This window comes from Artemia franciscana, chromosome 14, assembly GCF_032884065.1.
Source record: "Artemia franciscana chromosome 14, ASM3288406v1, whole genome shotgun sequence".
NCBI lineage: Eukaryota > Metazoa > Arthropoda > Branchiopoda > Anostraca > Artemiidae > Artemia > Artemia franciscana.
This window is the reverse complement of record NC_088876.1, coordinates 25,552,329-25,569,025: the sequence shown is the minus strand read 5'-3', so window position 1 is coordinate 25,569,025 and position 16,697 is coordinate 25,552,329. Positions and strand designations below refer to the sequence as shown.

The following is a 16,697-nucleotide window of genomic DNA, read 5'->3' as shown; positions in this document are numbered from 1 at the left end:
AAAAAAACGATGTGATTTACGGAAAGTAAAAAAAAAATTTTAATTGCCCATATTTTTAGTCATGACCTCCACTCCACCGTCTTCTGTGCAAAAAATACAAAAAATAAGTTGATTTTTGGACAGCTAAAAAGAATACTATTTCAAAATTTTGGTTATGACCTTCACTCAACCGTCTTCTGTGCAAAAAAAGACAAAAAACGATATGATTTACGGCCAGTAAAAAAAAGAGTGTTAATGCAAATATTTCGGTCATGGCTCATGTCATGCACTCCACTGTCATCTGTGTAAAAAAAAAAACATTCAAAAAACGAAGTGATTTACGGCTAATAAAAAAAAAAAATGAAAATACAAATATATTGGTCAGGGCCTGCACTCCGTCGTCTCCTGCGTAAAATAAGACAAAAATAAGGTTATGTGATTTATGGCCGGTACAAAAAGAAAGGAAATGCAATTATTTGGTGATGACCTGCACTCAGCCGCCTTCTATGCAAAAAAAAAGAAAAAAAAAGATGGACTTGGAAACCAAAAATGAAATGGAATCATCTTTTCACTTAAACAGCAAAAAGATTTATGACTAGTGGACTGAACCAAAGCCCCGTAATTGAAGTGCATATCAAACTATTGTCTGAGAATTTATTTTATAAGAGTCTTTTTTAAAAGCTTAACCAAGTCCAGAACTTAAATTATCTGAATCTTCATTAGGTTACAAAATATGATGAAGCAAAAAATACGGAAAGTCAGAATTAAGCGAAGCACTGTATATGCTCCAGCATTAAATGTTCTTATTAATTCTGACTTTGTATTACTCGTCGTTTTATTTTGCCCAGCCACCTATACAAGTGAGAAAGTGATCCTTCGATTTAATTTTTTGTTTTGAGTTTTGTTTATTCTTCTTTTTACAGTGAGGATTCTAAAAGGAAGTCTCAATCGAAATATTTTCAGTGACCTTATTTTTTCACATTAAAGTAAGTAAATCACCTTTTTTTCGCATTCTTTTTTCACATTTCACATTATTTTTTTCACATTAATCAAATTAATTGATTTTTCACATTATTCTTGTTTCGTTGTCTTAGCATTTCGTTGTCACTTCTTATGACAAGCTCTTGTAAAGTATCAACGTTATAGATAACCCCATTCTTTCGCAAAAATTCATTGACAAAATTGTCGAAATAGGAGATCTGTTATAAATCTAAAGACACATAACTGCTCTCCTTAATGGAACTTCAAAACATTTATGTTAATTTTGCAAGTTATGCCTGTTGACCCACTAAAACATTGCCCTGCCCCACCGGTGGTTACTGCACCCCATGCTGGGAATCATGTGTCTAAACAATTTGGTTAAATCAGAATTTCTAGCTGGTACATCTTTGGCCCTATTTGGGCCAGCGTTGTTGTTATGCACTAAGAATTGATAAAAACTGCGATTTCGTTTTAAAGCTAATAAATGTCGTTTTTTATCAGCTTAAAATGGTTTGCTAAAATTTCATATTTTATTTGCTTAAAATGGAGGGCCTAAAGTTTTAGGTTCTTTTCAAATGGGACTTTTTAAAAAAAATTCTAATGCCACTTCCATGATAAAATGATCCTTTGAAAAATGCAATCAAATTAAAAATTATAATTATAATTTTATAATAATTTAATTTAATTATAATAATAATTAAAAATTATAAGTTCTTGTGCTAGAAAATTCACTATGAAGAATCTAAGATGTAAATGGTCACATTTTAGTGCATAAATTGAGGGTTTAGGGAACATTAGCCGTTCTTAAACAAAAAATATTTTTATTTTCGTTTTCACTTTTAATGTCACTCTCTAATTACACTTAAAAACATTTTTTTTTATAGCTAGTGCTTAGTAATTTTTTTTTTTATTTAGACATTTTTTTTTGTTTTCTTCACTTTTTGATCTTTTCCCACTATGGATTTGTGGAATGAATTACGTCATAAATTTGGAAGACAGTCAACTTAATCAAAAATTCTAGTAGCTACTGACCCTTTTAATATCAAAATGTGATCACAGACAGTCCAATCATCCTTCTAACCCCTCCCCCCATATTCCCATTCGGCACTGGATACCAAAATTATGGACAGTCATTTCGTTCTGGATACCAAAAGCTCTAAAATTGTGTTTCAAGGGTAGTATTGTGCGTACAGCCCTGGTCCAAGGACGGCAAATCATTCAGACAGCCTATTCTAAAAGACATGATTTGGTTACGCATTTTAGAAGAAGATATACATTTGTAGATATATATTTTAGAAGTAAAAGTAGATCCATATTTATTTTAGAAGTAGATATATATTTGAAATCAGATTCGTCCCAATCGGAGTGCCAAAGGGTGGTTCACTTGGACCAAAATACTCTTTTCCAAGAGCGTAGCTACAGCATTTTATTAGGGGGGAGGGTAAGAGGGGTTGTTATTGAATTATGTGCCATTCAAACAGTATTGAAGAAGAGTAACTAATTAACAAACACGCTACTTGGTGAATTTAAAAACATAAGGTAATACATATAAACACAAGTTAACTAATCTTACAAATAATTATTGGTGTTTTATTTTTACTAAAATTGTCAGCAATGAGCTGTTGTAGACGGCAGTATATAAAGTTTTGAGTGGGCGAAGGTAAATGTTGCATACACTCGGTTTTTTCAGCCAGATTCACGACTAATGCTGCAGCACATATCTCCTCCACTTCCCCCAACCCCCACACCCACCACAGGATGTTCAATCTCATAATTAAACCAAGCTCTATTCTAACAGCCCCGGGTATCGGGCTTTTCATTTGCTCGTTATTTTGAATGGATTTTAACTCTAAGATTTAATTTGTTGTACTAAGCTTTAAATATACGGCATTTATTGAAAAATCATTTGTGATTTTTATTAAATTGTTTCGTTTGTGGGTTCGCCGCTTTATATTAATAAATAGCATTGATATTGGCAGGCCACATACAGCCAAAACAAAAATCATAGGCAGCGCAAAAGCGATGTCTAAGTAAAGATACAGAATATGTCAAAGTATTACCACAGATCGTGTTACATTATATTGTGATTTAATCCCCACATTTAAATAGCGACTGTGTTTCAAATTTGAAAGTATTCGAAAAATAAAGTTAGTAGTATTAACTTATCCGTTGGGCATTTGTCGACAAAGAATAGGCAAGAAAATCTGAACAATTCTTTGTATTATTAAGGCAGAAACCTTAAATAAATTAAAAATTGCCAGGGATGGTAATTCATCCCTGAATTACCATCCCTGGTAATTCAAAGGGAAACTGACTTCTAAAGTTTGAAAATTACCTTTCCCTTTGTCCTTTTGTTTAAGAAAACTGTTATTTAAATCAGGGTATGGGGGGTGGGATATACATTTCCAGAGGAGGGTTACCCTGGATATTGTTCTCACGTCTGTAATTCCCTTCTCAAGAAACTCGGTGTCCTAGTGCTGCATGATAAAACTGATAAGAATAGAAAAAGAGAATGGGTTTGTCCAGCTTATACGTGCACACAAAATTTCTAAATTTTGAAAAAAATCTACATATTAGATTAAGTTCACTTTATCCCACTTGCAGCACACATTTGGAACAAGATGCTGATGCAGAGAGAATTGTCACACAAGTAGCACTGATGTTATGTGAAAAGCGACTAATAACAGTAATAATCCCTGGTAAATTCATGTCAATTCTTTTTTCGGAACTGCTTAAAAGATATGTTTGGAAAGTACAAATAGCAAGAAGTCAGCATGGAATTGTACGTAGAGGCAGTTTTACATTTATGGATTACTTTCGAACGTAAGGAATATAAAGCTATCAGTAGTGGGGCCAATAAGGGTTTAAAAAGACTCATAGCCGCTACTCTTTTCTTCCTTAATGGGTTATGGTCACAAAGAAGTTTAACTGCGATTCCCTTAAGATGAAGGTATTATTAATTTTCTTGAAAATGCAGGTGTTTTTTTACACAATACGTTTCGCATGACTTGTTAAATTTATTGAGGGTAATATAGTCTTGCGTGACTTGATTTGGTTCCGGGGCCTTTATAGTAGAAATAGGTTTATTATAAGCCTGTATGTTACGCAATAGGGAAGGTTCGTTTACTCATACAAATGTTTTCCTCAAGATGCAGATGCAGGTGTTTGTTACGTAATCTCACTTGACTTGTTAGAGTTGAGGGCCTGCTAGTTGATCAGGGGTAGACCCAGATGTAAGAAAAATTCTCTTGGTCCAATATTTACTTGCAAAGATGACGTAATCTTGCATGACTTGTTAGATATTGCGATTCACTTGCCCCCTGACCCTCCTACTGTATATTTTTAAAATTTTGTGTTCAGTCTTTCGCTTATTTTTGAACCCGAGCCTTAACATACCTTATTTTTAGTAGAATAGACATTAGAATGCGAAAGGGTCCATCTCCCCTTAAAATTTTTCCTTTTTGGTTTGAACAAGAAATGGATAGACACGGTATCGTAATGAATAAGTCTGAGCCCCATACCCCCCCCCCCCCTTTTTAGAAAAAATGTTACGAAAAATGGTCTCAAAGTTGAAACAAGTCTCGAAGAAAGAACATAACAAAGAAAAAACAACGTCTAGAAGTTAAAAAATGTCACAGAAAAAACGCTCGGAAAAATAAAACGCCTCAGAGAAAAAATGTCACAAAGAAAAACAACGTTGCAAAGTTAAAAACGTCCGGAAGAAAAAGAATCGCAAAGAAAAAGTCACAAAGAAAAAAAGACGCGAAGAAAATAAAACATCTCGAAGCTAGAAAAAAAATCTCGAAGAAAAAAGGTTGGGAAGAAGAAAACAATGTCTTGAAATTGAAAAACGTCTCGAAGAAAAAAAATCGCAAAGAAAAAGAAATGTCTTGAAGAAAAAACGTCAAAAAGAAAAAAGTCACAAAAAAAAATCTTTTTTTTTTATCTAAACTGCGGGGATGTTGCATTTCATAGTTAGAATTTGACAGACCAGAGCACCAAAAACTAAAATAAGGCACCAAATAACTCAATGACTGGCACTTGTTAGACACAAAAACACACAAAGTAAGGCACAGAGACCGGTAAACACACATAAGCATATGCACGATGAGAGAGAATAAACACAAAAAGTACACAGAGTCAGACACACAGGCACGGTGAAAAAGGGAGAAAAAATACACACAAACACACAGAGTCCGCCAAGCAAACATACAAAGACAAAGAAGGTAAAAAATCAATCAGACACACAGCCATGAAGAGAGAGAGAGAGAGAGAAAGAAAAAACTAACACAAACACACAGTCAAACATACAAAACAATGAGAGACACAGAGACAGGCAAACACAATGTCAGACACAAAGACAAAGTGAGAGAGAGAAAAATCACATACAAAAACATAGAATCAGGCATATAAACACAAAAAGAAGACCGGAACAAAGAGAGGCAAACACAGACAAATAGGAACGGTGAGAGAGAGAGAGAGAGAGAGAGAGAGAAAGAGAGAAACACACACTCAAACACACAAATTCAGTAGATTCAGCCTTCTTGTTACTGCCACTAGTTTGAGTTATTTTAAAGTAACCCAGCCTGTCTCTTTAATCTGTCTTTGCGTGTTTATATTTTGGACTTTATGCGTTTGTGTTTTATCTCTCTATCTCTCACCATGTCCATATATCTGACATTTTATTTTTGAATGTTTTTGTTCCTCTCTCACTGTGCTTCTGTGTCTGAGGGTGTGTTTTCCTGTGTCTGTATCTGCCTTTGGGTGTTTATATGTCTAACTCTGGTTGTTTGTGCGTGTTTGTTTATCTCTTTTTCATAAAGGCTCTGTGTTTGAGTTTGTGTTTCCTTCTTTATGCCTGTCTTTATGTGTTTGTTTGTTTACCTGACTGTGTGTGTTTGTGTTTTTTGTATCTCTCTCACTGTACCTGTGTGTCCGACTGTGCGTTTGGATGTCTCTGCCTTTGTGTTTTCACATGTCTGACTCTATGTGTTTTTGCGTTTTTTTTTCTCTCTCTTATGCTCAACTTGCCTGTGTGTCTTACTGTGTGTTTGCCTGTCTCTGTTTCAGTCTCAGTTTGGTTGTGTGTTTCAATCTATGTGTTTGTAGATGTTTCTCTTTGTCCCTCATACCATGTCTGTGTGTCTGACTGTGTGTTTAGCTGCCAGTCTGTCTGTCTTTTTGTGTTTGGGAGTCTTAATCAATGTGTTTGACTGTCTTTTTCTTTTTTCTCATCGTGCCAGTGGGTTTGAGAGTGTGTTTGTCTGTCTTTGTCTATGTCTTGACTCTGACTCTGTCAGAGACAACTCTCTGTCTCTGACTGTGTGTTTAGCTGCCAGTCTGTCTGTCTTTTTGTGTTTGGGAGTCTTAATCAATGTGTTTGTCTGTCTTTTTCTTTTTTTCTTATCGTGCCAGTGTGTCTGAGAGTGTGTTTGTCTGTCTCTGTCTGTGTCTCTGTGTTTCTGGCAATTTAAGTTTGCTAATGGGTTTTGCGCACTTTATGTTTTTTAATGGGATTTGCGTTCTTTCTCTCACCGCAACTTTGTTTCTGACTGTTTGGTTTCTCTGTCTTTTTGTCTGTCTTAGGGCTTATGTTTGATTCTTTGTGTATTTGTGTTTGTTATGGTCTCGCTCCCACCGTGTATTTGTGTCTGAATATGTGTTTGCGTGTCTCTATGCCTGTCTTTGTGTGTTTGTGTGTCTGACTGTGTGTTTGCCTGTCTCTATGCCTTCATTTGTGTGTTTTTCCGTCTGTCTCTATGTGTTTTCGTGTGTTTTATCCCTCTCTCTTTCTCACTCTGCGTGCGTGTGTGAGTGTGTGTTTCCTTTTCTGTGCCAGTATTTGGGTGTTCCTGTTCATAATTCTGTGTGTTTTTGTGCTTTTGTCTGTCTTTAACCGTCTGTGTGTCCGACTGCGTGTTTATATGTCTCTGTGTCTGTCTTCGTGTTTTTGTGTTCTGGACTCTCTGTGTTTGTGTGTGTATTTTTTGTCCATCTTTCACTTGCATATGTTTCTTACTGTGTGTTTTTCTGTTTCAGTCTCACTTTGGCTGCGTGTCTCATTCTCTATGTTTCTGCATGTTTTTTTCTCCATGTCTTTGTGTATCTGACTCTATATGTTTGTGTTTCTCTCTCTCTCTCTCTCTCTCTCTCTCTCTCTCTCACCGTGGCTTTGTGTTTGACTTTGTGTTTGCCTGCTTCTGTGCCTATCTTTTCTTGTGTTTGTGTGGCTGTATTTCATCAGAATTTCTGTGTTTGTGCGTGTGACTCTTTATTTCTGTCTGTATTTTTTTCTTTCTCTCGCCGTGCCTGTGTGTCTGACTCTGTGTTTGCTTTTCTCTTTGCCTTTCTTTGTTTGTTTGTGTATCAGACAATGTGTTTTTATGTGTTTTGTCTCTTTCACCGTGCCTGTGTGTCTGATTGTGTGTTTGCCTGTCGCTGTGTGTATCTTTGGGTGTTTATTTGTCTTACTTTGTTTTTTTGTGTGTTTTGTCTCTCTCTCTCTCTCTCTCTCGCCCTGACTTTCTGTTTTAATTTGTATTTGACTGCCTTTGTGCCTGTCATTGTAGATTCATATTCCTGACTAAGTGTTAGAGTGCATGTTTTGTCTCTCTTTCAAACCTGCTGATGTGTCTGACCGTAGGTAGTTTATTCTCTGTGCCTGTCTATTGTGTGTTTTTTTACCAGGCTCTGTGTGTTTTTGTGTGCTTTTTGTCTTGTCTCCCTCACTATGGCTGTGGTGCTAGAATTTGTGTTTGTCTGTCTCTGTATCTTTGTGTTTGTTTGTTTCATTTTTTCTCTCACCGTTTCTGTTTGTCTGACTGTGTATTTACTTGTCTTGGTACCCGTCTTGGTGTGTTTGTGTGTCTGACTCTGTGTATTTGTAAGTGTTTTCTCTCTCTCTCACCATGCCTTTGTGTATGAATGTTTTTTTACATGTCTCTGTGTCTGTCTTTATGTTTTTTGTCTGACTCTCTGTGTTTGTGTGTTTTTCTTTCTCTTACCGTGCCTGCGTGTCTGACTGTGAGTTTTTGTGTCTGTTTTTCTATCTCTCCCACCTTGCCTATGTGTCTGAATACGTGTGCGCCTGTCTCTCGGTCTGTCTTTGTGTTTGTGTGTCTGACTCTGTGTGTTTTTGAGTGCGTTGTGTCTCCTCTTACTGTGCCTGTGTGTTTGCCTGTCTCTGTTCCCTTTTTGTTTTTTTGTGTCTGACTGTGTGTCTTGTCTCTCCCTTTCACCGTTTTTCTTTCTCTCTCACAATGGCTATTTGTCTGACTGTGTGTTTGCCTGTCTTTATGCCAAATTTGTGTGTTTGTGTTACAGACTGTTTGTTTGTGTGTTTATTTTTTTCTCTCTCCGAGACTGCCTGTATTTCTGTTTATGTGTTTGTTTATATCCGTGCCTGCCTTTTGTGTGTTTGTTTTGCGAGGCCTTTGTCTTCTTTATCTAACCATGGCTGTGTGCCTCACTGTGTGTATGTCCGTTTTTTTGTGTGTGTTTCATTTCCTCTCTCACCGTGCTTGTGTGTCTGACTGCATGTTTACTTGTCCCTGTACCTGTCTTGGTGTTTTTGTGTGTGCGACTCTGTGTGTTTTTTTGTCTCTTTTTTAACAAGACCCGTGTGTTTGACTTTGTGTTTGTCTGTCTCTGTGGTTGTCTTTCATGTGTTTTTGTGTCTGATTCTGTGTCTTTTTGTTTATTATTCTCTCTTTTTCACCGTGTCTGTGTGTCTGAATTCGTGTTTACTTTTCTCTGTGTCTTTCTTTGTGTGTTTGTGTATCTGACTGTGTGTTTTTATGTGATTTGTCTCTCTCTCTCATCGTGCTTGTGTGTCTGATTGTGTGTTTGCCTGTCTCTGTGTCGGTCTTTGGAGTGTATGTGTCTTACTTTGTCTATTTGTGTGTTTTTTTCTTTCTTTCTCACTTTTGCTCTTTGTCTGACAGTGTATGGACCTGTCTTTGTGTTTTCGTTTTCCTGACTTTGTGTTTGAGTGTGTGTGTTTTTGTCTCTCTTTGAAAGTGCCTGTTTGTCTGACTTTGTGGGGTTTTGTCTCTTTGCATGTCTTTTGTGTGTTTGTTTACCAGGCTGCGTATATTTGTGTGTGCTCTTTGGCTTCTCTCACTCACCTTGGCTGTGTGCCAGACTGTGTGTTTGTCTGTCTTTGCTTCCTTTTATTCGTGAGTTACTTTTTATCTATCACCGTTTCTGTGTGTCTGACTATGCGTTTAATTGTCTCTTTACCTGTCTTGGTGTGTTTGTGTGTTTAACTCTGTGTGTTTGTGTGTGTTTTTTATCTCTCTCTCTCTCTGACCATGCTTCTGTGTCTGAATATGTGTTTTTATTGTTTTGTGTCCGTCTTTGCGTTTTTGTGTCTGAGACTGTGTGTTTATACATGTAGTTCTCTATTTTCCACCTTGCCTCTGTTTGTGAGTGTGTGTTTGTCTGTCTCTTGTCTTGTCTTATTATGTGTGTGTCTGTGTATGTGTGTCTGTTTTTTAATCTATCTTACCGTCACTGTGGGTCTAAATGTGTGTGTGCCTGTCTCTGTCTTTGTGTTTTTGTGTCTGACTCTTTGTGTTTTTGTCTCCCTCTTACCGTGCCTGTGTGTTTGGCTTTTTGTTTGCCTGTCTCTGTGCTTGTCTTTGTTTGTTTGTGTGCCTGACTCTGAGTTTGTGCGCGTGTTTCTCTCTTTCTCTGTCACTGTCCCTGTTTGTTTGCCTGTCTCTGCCTTTTTTGTGTGATTTGTCTATCTCTTTCACCGTGTCTCTGTGTCTGAGTGTGTGTTTACCTGATTCTGTGTCTGTTTTTGTGTGTATGTTTCTTACTTTGTTTGTCTGTTCTCTGTCTCTCTTTCTCTCTCTCACAGTGGCTCTTTTTCTTACAATGTGTTTGCCTGTCTTTAGGCTTGTCTTTGTTTACTTGTGTTACTGACTCTGTTTGCTTATGAGTGTGTTTTTATCTCTCTCTGACTGTGCCTATGTTTCTGACTGTGTGTTTGTTTTTCTCTGTGCCTGTCTTTTTTGTGTTTGTTTGCCAGGCTCTGTGTGTTTGTTTGTGCTTTTTGTCTTCTCTCTCTCACCGCGGCTGTATTTCTCACTGCGTGTATGCCTGTCTCTATTTCTTTGTGTTTGTCTGTTTCTTTCCCTCTCTCACCGTGTTTATGTGTCTGACTGCTTGTTTATTTGTCTCTGTACCTGTCTTGGTGTTTTTGTGTGCGTGACTGTTTGTTTCTTTGTCTCTATCTCACCAGACTTGTTGGTCTGACTTTCTGTTTGTCTGTCTCTGTGGTTGTCATTCATGTTTTTTTGTGTATGATTCTGCTTATTTTTGTGTGTTTTTTTTTTCTCTCTTTCACCATGCCTGTATGTCTGACTGTGTGTTTGCCTGTCTCTGTGTCTGTCTCTGTTTGTCTGACTCTGTTTTGTGCGTGTTTCTCTCTCTCTCTATCTCTCTTTCTCTCTCTCTCTCTCTCTATCTCACCAAGCCTCTTTGTCTGATTGTGTTTTTGCATGTCTCTGTGTCTGTCTTTGTGTTTTTTTGTGTCTGACTCTCTGTGTTTGTTTGCGTGTTTTTCTCTTTCTCACCGTACCTTTGTGTCTGACTTTGTGTTTGCTTGTCTTTACGCATGTCTTTGTTTGTTTGTGTTACTGACTCTGTTTGTTTGTGTGTGTGTGTTTTTTCTCTCTCTGACAGTGCCTGTGTTTCTCACTGTGTGTTTGTTTGTCTCTGTGCCTGTCTTTTTCGTGTTTTTTTGCCAGGCTCTGTTTGTTTGTGTGTGCTTTTTGTCTTCTCTCTCTCACCGTGGCTCCGTGCCTCACTGTGTATATGTTTGACTCTGTTTCTTTGTGTTTCTTTTCCTCTCTCACCAAGCTTGTGTGTCTGACTACTTGTTTATTTGTCTCTATACCTGTCTTGGTATTTTTATGTGCGTGACTCTGTTTTTTTCTTTGTCTCTTTCTCATCAGACTTGTGTGTCTGATTTTGTGTTTGTCTGTCTCTGTGCTTGTGTTTCATACGTTTTTGTGTCTGATTCTGTGTATTTTTATGTGTTTTGTCTCTCTCTCTTACCCACCTGTGTGTCTGACTGTGTGTTATATATCTAAGCAAATTTGAAAAGATATCCTTTACTGAGATAGTAATTAGGTGAACATGACAATTAAACCCTTTTTATGTGTAGTTTTCCAGTAACTTCGAAAATCAATTTTAAGCCCTTTGTGGACCCTTAAGGATGATATACTTTTCCTATTTCTGGGTATAGAAAAAATTTCCCCAGAAGTAATTACTGAATTATTACAGGGCATAAAAAAGGCATCAAATGACGTTTTCACTTTCATCCTAGCTAAATTGTATAGCCCACTATAAATTTACCGAAACATCTACAAATTTACCATTGTTTCTATCTTTGTTCTAGCATGTCTCCTTCTAAAAGCGTTAAATTTTAGACCTTTACCAAGTAATTTTAATCTCATAAGACCTATATATGTGATCATAAGAAAGAGGAGGCATGTTTAAAGTGAAATTATTATTGCATTTAGATAAAGTAGTCAACAGAAAAGGCAGTGAGTAGTATGTTCACTTTATTGTGACCTAAGTTGAGGAATCTTGTAGGATATATGGCTTGTATTTAGTGCACCCATTTATAAAAACAATAATTAAATAAAAAAACATCTGACCTTGTCTTCAAGAATACTTAACTGTACCAAAATCCCTTGCAGTGCAACCAATCTTACCTCCCAATTATTTCAATTTTTGCCAAGAGGGTGATCATCTACTGCAGCCTTTCAGTCCTTTTCTCCTCCTGTAGCTTGGAGCTAATAGAGGTAACTTTTCTGAAATATTACCATAAGTCATTGTCGACTGAATTTTCAAATTATGTTTCCTTTTAGTATTTCTTTTTTCACTTCTTTTTTTTTCAATTTCCCAGTCACACAAAATATATCATCATCACATATGAATTAGACTATATTGTCTACTATCAAACAATCCATTTTTACATTATTATTGTGTCTCTCATCTCTCTATTCTATTTTTGTTATCTTTACTTTTGCCTAGGAAATCTATCAATCGTTACTAAGTGAAAACTGAATCCCATATTGTTTTTTTTCATATTGAACTCGATTTTTTTTCAAGAAAAGGTACGCACTCTAGATTCACTTTTAATCTTTTCTAGCACACTATGTACATCATCCTCTTGCCTACTTATCGGTGCCTCTGATTGGTAATTAAAACGCTTTATATTTAGCTTTTTCTAAAATAGGGCACAACAAATTAAGAATTTTAGGAGAAAAAATTACGAGTAATGAGTAAAAGTTTAAAGACATTTTAGGAATAAAAATTTAGGAGTAAAAATTACGAATTTTTATTCCAAACTGAAATTTTACGTGTCTTATTGTCTAGACAAGTTAATCTGGCCAATTTTGCGTTCCTCACTTTCCTACATAATACCCTGCCTTCCCACATTATTTTAGAAGTCACCTCCAGAGATAATAAGCTCCCAGAGTCTCTGAAATCTCCCCCTTCAAGAAAATCTGCACAAAGAGAGGGCCCTAGACATGCTTTTAAAACTTTTTTTGGGACCGTAACATTTTTTTTTTGCAATTTCAATTCTAACCCATGCTCACGGACTTGGGCACTTATCTCCATAATAGTATACTGTTGTAACTATGTGGGCATAGTTGACTTATATTCCATTAATAACGATTAATTATTTAATTATTTTATTTATTTATTTAATTTCTATTAATTTATCATTTATTTCCATAATTAAATATTCAATTATTTAATTACCATTAATTTATGCAAAAATTAGCTGGATTGCTGCAAAAATCAATGGCAATTTCAACTTATTTTTCATTCAGTTGCATTTTGTATGATCCCGTAAACCCTCAAACTTTTTTCAAACAGTTCGAAGTAACGGACAGTAAGTAAGAAGCGATATAGTAATCGAAAAACGGAATTTTTGCACCGATAGATACATCAAAAGAATCAAATTCTTATGCTGATTTCGAATATATAATTTTCATCAAGTTTATTCCTACCCATCAAAGATTACGAGAATATTTGCCTTATTTTCGAAATAAGAGGAAACAGCCCCTAAAAGTCATATAACCTAAATGGCAAGTACACCATCAGATTCAGGACATCAGAGAACCTTGCTGCAGAGTTTTCAAGCTCATACTACTCATGCTGAAGAGGTTTCAAGCTCATTGCTTGTTTTTCTTGCTTGTTTGCTTGCTGCAGAGGTTTGCTTGCTGCAGATGTTTTTGCTTGCTGCAAAAACGTGGAATTTGTATTTTAGCCAGAAGAAGAACGTATGTCTATTTATTTGTTCTTTTTTGTTTTTTTCCCGTGAGGGATTTTGTCAACCTAGTGGTTCTAGAATATCACATGAGGGCTCATTTGAATATATATTAAAATTTCTACTGCCATTTTTAAGTGACCAAAAAAATTGTGGTGCAACTCGTCCCCCCCCTCCCACGCTTAATTGATTCAAAAGTCATTCCCATCAAATTTTAAGGTAAAAAATTTGGTTAAGCATAGTCAAAAAATTTAATAGCTATGTCTTTGAAGACGAGTTCACAGTAACTGGGGGAAGCGCTGAAAGTTTTGAACTTTACCCATTGTTTGAATTTAGTATTGGTTATTGAGAAGCATACGGATGTTTTCAGGGGGAATTTTTCTAATTGGAACACAATTTGAACTTTCTCATATGAGGGGGCGGATCCCCTCATATGCGTAATAATTTCTGCGTTCTAGGTTTTAATGCTGCTCCTTACTTTCAGTTGATTTTTTTTATTTTATTAGGGACCATAACCCAAACTGTTTTTTCATATGTTTTTTGACCATTTCTAATGGGGACCTCTAAGTACCACAAGTACCACTAAGTACCACGAAATGCCTCTAAGTACCACAGTGGTAGCAAGTAGCTTCAATTTTTTTTATATGAAAATATGCGTTTGTCTACAGTGTACTCCTTTTATTGTCTCCTTTTATTGTATTTACTCCTTTTATTGTATTTACTCCTTTTATTGTCTCCCAGTTTTGTTCTCGCTGCATTTGAAGTTTCTTCGTTAATCTTAACATAAGGCTCTACCAAACTTGCTATTTTTTGATTGTTTCAGTTTGTTTTTCTATTAGACACATTTTAAACACTTATGTTTTGTTTTCTAGGAAATATTCCTTCGTCGTGTTTTGGAAAGATCCCCTGTTTCCTCTTTTATTTCTTCGGCATCCTCTATTGTGCTTTATTCGCCCAATTTTAATCATTTCTGTCGTATATTCATTACTCTGTATGGGTATTCTTTACAAGTTTTTGAATTTTCTTGTATTTTTACTTGTGAAGTTTTGCCAGAGGTGATCCAAAAATTACTCAAATCGCTGAAAAATCTCTTTTAATTCCTGAAAGTCCCTCATGTAATCCCTTGGAAAAGCCGCAAGCACAGTTTGTACCTTGTCATTTAGGTGGAGTTGAATTTTAGTTATGCAGTGTTTTTCCCAAGTTTGTAACCACCATTTTGACGGGCTACTTCTAAGGGACACCTTCCTGTCCTAAGCTTTAGACCTTCCTGTCCTGGCCTTCTAAGTTTGACTCTTTCTCTCAACTCTTCTCTTTGAAACAGTAAACAGCTTTAGCGTAAAGAGCGAGGCGTTGAGGAGGGAACAGCCCCTTTCATATACGGAGTAATTTCTATTCGTTTTCAAACAGTTCGTGGTAACGAACTGTAGTAAGGAGCGACCCGGCTCAATAGTAACCAAAACTCTAAAAAATTGAATATTGATATCAATAGCTACATCAAAAGAATAGCATTTTAATGCTGATTTTAAATATATAATTTTCATCAAGTTTAGTCTTACCCATCAAAAGTTAAGAGCCTGAGAAAATTTGCATTATTTAAGAAAATAGGGGGAAACACCCCCTAAAAGTCATAGAATCTTAACGAAAATGACACCACCAGATTCAGCGTATTCAGAGAACCCTACTGTACAAGTTTCGAGCTCCTATCTACAAAAATGTGGAATTTTGTACTTTTTACCATAAGACAAATCACGGGTGCGTGTTTATTTGTTTTTTGTTTTTTTTTTTTTTTCCCCAGGGGTAATTGTATCGACCAAGTGGTCCTAGAATGTCGCAAGAGGGCTCATTCTAACGGAAATGAAAAGTTCTAGTGCCCTTTTTAAGGGATCAAAATAATTGGAGGGCATCTAGGCCCCCTCCCACGCTCATTTCTTTCCCAAAGTCAACGGATCAAAATTTTGAGATAGCCATTTTGTTCATCATAGTCGAAAACCATTATAGCTATATCTTTGGGGATGACGTACTCCCCCACAATCCCTGGGGGGGGCTGCAAGTTACAAACTTTGACCAGTGTTTACATATAGTAATGGTTATTGGAAAGTGTACAGACGTTTTCAGGGGGATTTTATTTTGTTTGAGGGTGGGGCTGAGGGGAGGGGGCTATGTTGGAGGATCTTTCCTTGGAGGAATCTGTCATGGGGGAAGAAAAATTCAATGAAAAGGGCGCAGGATTTTCTAGCATTACTATAAGAAAACTAGGAAAAATAAAACATGAAAACATGTTTTCAAATGAAAGGAAGGAGTAGCATTGAAACTTAAACGAACAGAGATTATTACGCATATGAGGGGTTCTAAAAATACTTTAGCATAAAGAGCGAGGTATTTAGGAGGAGATAAATACCTCGCTCTTTATGCTTAAGTATTTTTAGTAATTTCAACTATTTATTCTACGGCCTTTCTGATTCAGGGGTCATCCTTAAAGAATTGGGACAAAACTTACGATTTAGTGTTAAGAGTGAGGTATTAACGAGGGTACAAACCCCCTCGTATACATAATAAAAATATAAGATTATGAAAGTTTGTTACGTAAGTTAATTCTTAAGTAACGTATATCTTTCACTAATAAAAACGTTCGTTACAAATTAAAAGTTCTAGTTGCCTTTTTAAGTAAACGAAAAATTGGAGGGCAACTAGGCCTCTTTCTCCACCCCTTATTTCTCAAAATCGTCTGATCAAAACTAAGAGAAAGCCATTTAGCCAAAAAAAGAATTAATATACAAATTTCATTTTAATAATTTATGTGCGGAGAGCCAAAACCAAACATGCATTAATTCAAAAACGTTCAGAAATTAAATAAAAAAAAAACTAATTTTTTTAGCTGAAAGTAAGGAGCGACATTAAAACTTAAAACGAACAGAAATTACTCCGTATATCAAATGGGTTGTCCCCTCCGCAATCCCTCGCTCTTTACGCTAAAGTTTGACTCTTTGCCACAATTCTACTTTTTAAAACAATTAAAAGCTTTAGCGTAAAGAGCGAGGGATTGCGGAGGGGACAACCCATTTGATATACGGAGTAATTTCTGTTCGTTTTAAGTTTTAATGTCGTTCCTTACTTTCAGCTAACAAAATTAGTTTTTTTCATTTAGTAAGTTTTAATATCGGTCCTTACTTTCACTTATAAGAAAAACTTGTTTTTTTTTTAATTTAATTTCTAAACATTTTGAATTAATGCTTGTTTTGATTTTGGCTCTCTGCACATGAATAATTAAAGCGAAATTTGCATATTAATTTATTTTTATGGCTGAATGACTTTCTCATAGTTCTGATCGGACGATTTTGAGAAAAAAGGAGGGAGGGAGTAGGCCTAGTTACCCTCCAATTTTTTGGTTATTTAAAAGGCAACTAAAACTTTTAATTTTTTACGAACGTTTTTATTAGTA

The 16,697-nt window shown here is 36.0% G+C and overlaps 1 protein-coding gene across 1 annotated transcript in view; it reads left to right on the top strand.

The window, feature by feature from the left end:
* Positions 1-822: 822 nt before the first annotated feature.
* The window catches only part of LOC136035499 (glutamine synthetase-like), a 66,077-nt gene continuing 50,202 nt past the window's right edge, over positions 823-16,697 (top strand). Inside the window, exon 1 of the mRNA XM_065717331.1 lies at positions 823-965. The gene's annotated coding sequence lies outside the window, so the exon portion shown is untranslated. The remainder of the gene's footprint in view (positions 966-16,697) is intronic.